The sequence below is a fragment of the Cyprinus carpio genome, chromosome A17 (assembly GCF_018340385.1).
Source record: "Cyprinus carpio isolate SPL01 chromosome A17, ASM1834038v1, whole genome shotgun sequence".
Classification (NCBI taxonomy): Eukaryota; Metazoa; Chordata; class Actinopteri; order Cypriniformes; family Cyprinidae; genus Cyprinus; species Cyprinus carpio.
Window position 1 is genome coordinate 12,822,248 of NC_056588.1, and position 5,986 is coordinate 12,828,233.

The 5,986-nt window shown below is 39.1% G+C and overlaps 1 long non-coding RNA gene across 1 annotated transcript; it reads right to left on the reverse strand.

The window, feature by feature from the left end:
- Window positions 1-3,706: 3,706 nt before the first annotated feature.
- LOC122134205 lies at window positions 3,707-5,972 on the reverse strand. The gene is made up of 5 exons (XR_006162216.1): window positions 5,955-5,972; window positions 4,777-4,893; window positions 4,188-4,316; window positions 3,813-3,959; window positions 3,707-3,726 (listed from the first exon to the last, which is right to left on the reverse strand). It is a non-coding gene; the product is annotated as an uncharacterized LOC122134205 (long non-coding RNA).
- Between the last annotated feature and the right edge of the window lie 14 nt (window positions 5,973-5,986).

Below are 5,986 nucleotides of genomic sequence, written 5' to 3' on the forward strand. Positions count from 1 at the left end.
TCCTGGGCCGTAGTAAAAGCGCTGCCAAAGACAGATTTCGGCCTTAAAACACACATACACAAACATGCTGTAACACACAGTCACTGAATTAAAGTTTACTGCTATTTGCTTACACTGCACATATAACTACAGGCCTGCATCGTTAAAGAAGGGAGACAAAAATTGAGAGTGTCTATGTGGTGATTTCTCTCTCTGATCAAGCAGATGTTGGTATTGCGTGAACCTGCAGTGAGGACACAGGTGAACATTGCTCATTGTATTCAGCCTCTCAGTGTCACCATACACACTGTTGTTTCAGTCTTCCACCTTTGTACTGGAATATTTGTGCATGTTTTCAGCTTAACATGTTTCACCAGTGTGCATGGAGCTTGATATCTCTTTAGGCTGAACTGCAGACTCTATGTATTCCAGCTAATATAATAAAAGAAACTTGTTTGTAACAGGTTTGGTTTTGTGTTTTTTTCGAGTGGATAAATTTCTTGGATAATCCGCCGGCAGATGGTTACTAGACATGACTGATGGACTCAACGTACATTCCAAGAAGCTCTGCTGTCATTTAATAGATTTATTGGTGTTAACAGTGTAATAAAAACACAAACCAAAGGAATTTGATATTCAGTATTTTTGACAATGAAAACCCCTTTGGTTTTCAACTGGCGGAACACACTCTTTGTGTGATGCCAGATAGATCAATCTAAATACAACTCTTCAATTAGAATAAGCAACACTCATGAGGCATTTTAGGCATGTGGGTTTTCCCATTTGGAAATTTTATTTTTTTTGTACGGTAAGTACAAAGAGAATAGTTAAGTCCACGCCACAACTATACTGATAATGACACACAGCAGCAATATAGATGGAATCACCTTTTGAGAACATTTGAAGTGGATCAAAACCTTTCATCAAAGTTGTCGTAAAACCAAAATGCATTCTTTTCTTAGGACAACTTTGATAAACTTTAAATGCTGACTGCTGTATATAGATAGATAGACAGACAGACCGATCGATCGAGGGTCGGTCGGTGTGGTGGACACGCTTTTTGGTGTGAACTAAGAAAGTCATGACGTTTGGAATAACACAAGGTGAGTAAATGACTTGAGAATTGTTCCTTTATTTAAAAGCATAAGTACATAGTAAACGTATGGTCGGCAGATTTTTTGGCTTGGTACTAATATTAAGCAATACTGACAGCGGAGTTCATAACATAGCAATCTGCCCTTCAACACAGATTTAAGTCGTTGTAGTGTGTGGGTGATTAAGAGTAACATCTGCCTGTAAACAGGATGAGTCATGCTCGAGTTCTGACACGCTCATGTACCCATTACTGCAAAGCGCGTGCATAAAAAAATACCCCTCCTAGTTGAATACTCCGAGTCTAAACGCAATGAAATATTGATCAGAGATCCCAGAAGGCATCCAGGTGTCTTTGAGAATATTACAGCACGTCAAATGTGTTAAAATACAAGTTGAATTGTCAAGGAGATCAAATCAATTTTAATATTATGCAATCAGATTATGGAGTTTGTCCTGAGGGGAGCAGCTCGCATCATTTCCTGCTACCGGCTAACGTTGTGACTCTAGGAAAGTCAATAAATCTAGAGGAACTGGTCTTGAAGTTGTCTGCAGTTAACAGTTCAACATAAAAGCATCCACAAAATACCATATCATCTAATAGACGTGATTTGATGGCGATTCAGCCCTGCGGTCAGTGAACCGAATGTACTCACATTATCAAAACCACTGGACAACTGCAGGATTATGAATTAAAGTATGGTTGTGGCATCGTGGTGCAGGCTGCTCAAGGCTCTAATCATGAACCAAACTGCTGGGGCCAATATCAGCTAAGGTCCCTCAGACTCCCACAATGCAGTGCAGCTGCCAGGGCCCACACCACACAAACTGGGGCTGTGGCCAGAGGCCTGGAGGGGTTATAGCAAGAACAGAGAGCGGGAGAGAGTGGCCAAGAAAGCCTCTGGGCAGCATGGCATGGGAAGAGACTGGATAAACTAAGAATAAAAAAGCAAAGCAGACAAAAATGGGAAGGAAATGGCCACAACCAAAAGAAGATGAAAAATGAGACCATGAAAAGAGGCTAAAGAAACTTAAGAGTGCCTGACCAAAATAAGTAAAATTGACAAAAAGCTGTTCACTCCAAACAGCAAGACACCATAAATAAAGTTGTGACTTATTATAAAATCTGCTTGGGAACATCCTTTTGCCCTCAGATAAAATCCAGACAGTGTGGATTCCTAGAGAAATTAGCTAGATCTGAATGCATGCTTGAGGCAGATTTTAAGAAAGGATCGTGGTTTAAGCAGACTAAATGATTGGAGTTGTCCAGCAGAGGGAAGGCTGTCATTTCACTGGAAGATCGAGTTATGACATTTTGATTAAAAATGTAAAATATATAAAATAAATGAATGGTTTCACAAGATCAGGAACATGCATTCAGAACTTCTATTATATGGCAACTTTAACTTGACTTGCGGAAGCACTCATGAGAGAGTAATGGTGGAACACAAACACGTTTTGTATGAAACAGAACTAAGCAGGCAAACTTGAATACCAACACAAACAGTGTGAGAAATAGCACTGATGAATGGAAAAGAACAGTAGGTTCTCAACATGTTTTACAGGACAATGTGAAAAATGTACATAAAATATATCCACAAAGAACCATAAAACTACCAGAAAGCTCGGGGGTATGAAGCAGACTTCATATTTATTTTTACTACAAAAAAAACAAAAACACAAATAAAAAAAGATTGCAATGACCATAATTAAACAAATAAAAAACTTCATTCAGAAAACCATGAACTGCTCAAAAAAGATACAAAGCTATAACTGATATTCTATTTTAACAGACCTATTAGCAACACGATGTGAATTTCAGATAATAAGCAATTTTTCCTAACCAAAACATTCAAACTAGAAACAACATAGAAAAGTCATGACATTTGCTTTTGATTTCCTTTTTATTATTATTATTATTATGAAAAAATAAAAATGAATGGGTTGGGTAGGCAGTTGGATTTCAACTAATGCATCCATATCCATCTCCTATCTGGTTTTTAGAATTGAAATTTTTAATGCTCTGCCTTGAAACATCTGATCCTTTGTGATTGAAGTCTTTGCATGAGTTGCGTTGTGTGTGAATAACAGCCCCTGTCCTCTGCGGGGAACAAACCATTCCAGGTAAATTCCGACATACCTAGGAATTCTTCTGGAACCATCCACCTGTCCTTTCAGATGACTTGAAAGTTAGCCAGTAAAGCTGCTACAGCAAAGGCAAATGAGTGAAGGGTTGTTTTAAATCTCCAGCTCCCAGATTAGTGAATTATTTCCCTAAAGGCATGTTCTTAAATGCAGACAAACTCTCACATAAACACACATTCCAGTCTAAGGAGTCCCCCGTCGTCCTTACTTGACCTGCCCCAGTAGCTACTCTTATCTAACAAGGCATTCTTTCACTGAATATCCCCAACTCACACTTCTCTCTCTGTGCACATCATGAGTGGGTTTTAGACGTTTATTGGATGCTGGGGGAGGGCTGTGGGTTTGGATTGGCAGTGGCTTGTGCGTGGCATAGTGTACATGGCTCCCAGGAACTGATCAGCGATCCTTCCTGCCTCCCTCAGGCCCACTCAGCAGAGCACCATGGACCGTTTGCGGGATAGTTTCTGATTGTGTGTTCACCCCGCGAAGAAAAAACAGACTTGGAACAGGCTGCAAAATGCACACAATCAGCATAACGTCTGCTTCTGGTGACACAAGCATCTTGTGGAAATGAGCAATAAGCTTATGACACTCACCTGTGAGGCTCCAGGTATGGCAGGACCAGGTGTGATGGGCTGGGCCATGAGATCATAGTCATTACCAGATGAACCGGCCGCTACATACGAGTAAGACCCACGGGCCCAAGGGTCGGCTCGCCAGCGACTCACCACCGTCTCCTTTGGCTGCCATGACGACAGAAACAACACACAGTCAGTTTGTTGTTGTTGGAGCAGAGCCAGACGCTTCATACCACAGGAATGAGCCCCAGAGTCTCAGTGTGTGATATATTATAGACATGAATTCTTTTTCATTAGATTTAAGTTTGACGTTTCCGCTCTACTCACACAAGCTTTTGTTGCACAGTGCGGAACTACAAATTAAATAAATTTCTCTAGCGCATCCAAGTTCACCTGAGGTACTGCACTGCTTCCAAAGATGCCCTTGAGGATTGCCAAACAACGGCCAACGATGACATCATCACTGATATTTCTCCATAATGCCTGCAGCCTCTCCCGCCATCAGAGCCAGCAGTATGGGAGCTGAGAAGACACAAAAGGTCAGATTCAAAGTGAGCTCTGAATGACAATTATGCAACTATAATTATCTGAGAGAATTTTTCAACCAATATATTTACTACTGATATATGGTCAGTATCGGAAACTTCATTGTGCAAACTCATTTATGCCTATTTTTTATTTATTTTTTTAACCACCAACACTTAGCGCTTAAATACACAAATAGTTAAATAGCAGGGTAAGACGTAATCTTCAGCAGATCTCATAATGAATATTGAATGAATTAATGTTTTTATATATTATATATATATATATATATATATATATATATATATATATATATATATATATATATATATATATATCTATCTATCTATCATATATATATATATTTCATACATTATCACCCATAATATCAAAATAATTAACAACTTGATAGCCAGGTGTTTAATATGGAAGCATCCCTAAACTGAAGGATGAGTACCTTTGTAGAGATTCCAGAAGAGAAACAGTTCCCCTCGACTGGCCGTAGTACTTCCCACATGTCCAAAGAGGTTAACACTGGGGTCCCAGAATACTCTCTATCGAAACACAACACGACCTAGAACAAGGACAACAATGATTAGGACAGAATGGGCCCTTTTCAAGTGCAGCTGACTGAGTTTCTTCTGTGGAACAGTAGATTTCTGGACAAATTTTCTTTTTCTTTTTTTTGCCCATTCGCAAGGAAGTCAATGGGCACCAAAACTGTGTTGGTTACCAATAGTCTTCAAAATATCTTCTGTGTTCCACAAAAGAAAGTCAGTCATACAGGTTTGGAATGGCATGAGGGTGAGTAAATTGACAGAATTTAACAAACCCTTTAATTAAGCCCCATTAAATGTCCAGTCCAATGCCGCATCATCATAATTCAAAGGTATTCAAGTCCACTTACGAGCCTCTATAAATTACACCATGATAATTGCAGTTTTTTTTTTTTTTTTTTTTTTTAAATTGCATGCACATATTTTAGCAGATGCTTACGAAGCAAAACAACTTACAGTACAGTGCACAATGCCACAAAAAACCAAAAGCTGTTAAAGAGATTATTATTTTTGTCACTAAAATGATAAAAATAAAAAAGCACATGCAATCTTATAAAAAAAAAAAAAAAAAAAATAGCTATTGCTTTCTTTCAATGAAGTCAATGAAAATGCATTTCCGTGAACATTTCCTGACATCCTGCAGTGTATGCAGGCAGCTGTTTCTGATTATAGCAGCACTATGAATGAATCCGGTACCCACACTGTGCCCTCTTGTGACAAAAACAGAAATGGTGTGCAGGACAATTGCATAATACTGCAGTATTTTTCTGCTGCAGCGCTGAGGAAAGTGAGTGGGAGAGAGACAGTGCGAGAGGAGGGAAGGAGTGATGATTGATGCATCCTGGACACTCAATATGTGTAGGGGTAAATTCGTTGAAGACTCATTGCATACACGCCTATATCAATCATATTAAATATGATTGACCTAACCAGTCCAACCTTAGCTTCACTCTTTTATTAGCCAAAGTGGATTTGTTTGATATATCACACATAAAATGTCCCATGCTGATACAGACCAGCATTGTCATGACATCAACACCCTCCCGTCTGTGAAGGAATAAACTGAAATTATCCACACCTTATTGAGGTTCCCACAAGTCCCATTCTCTG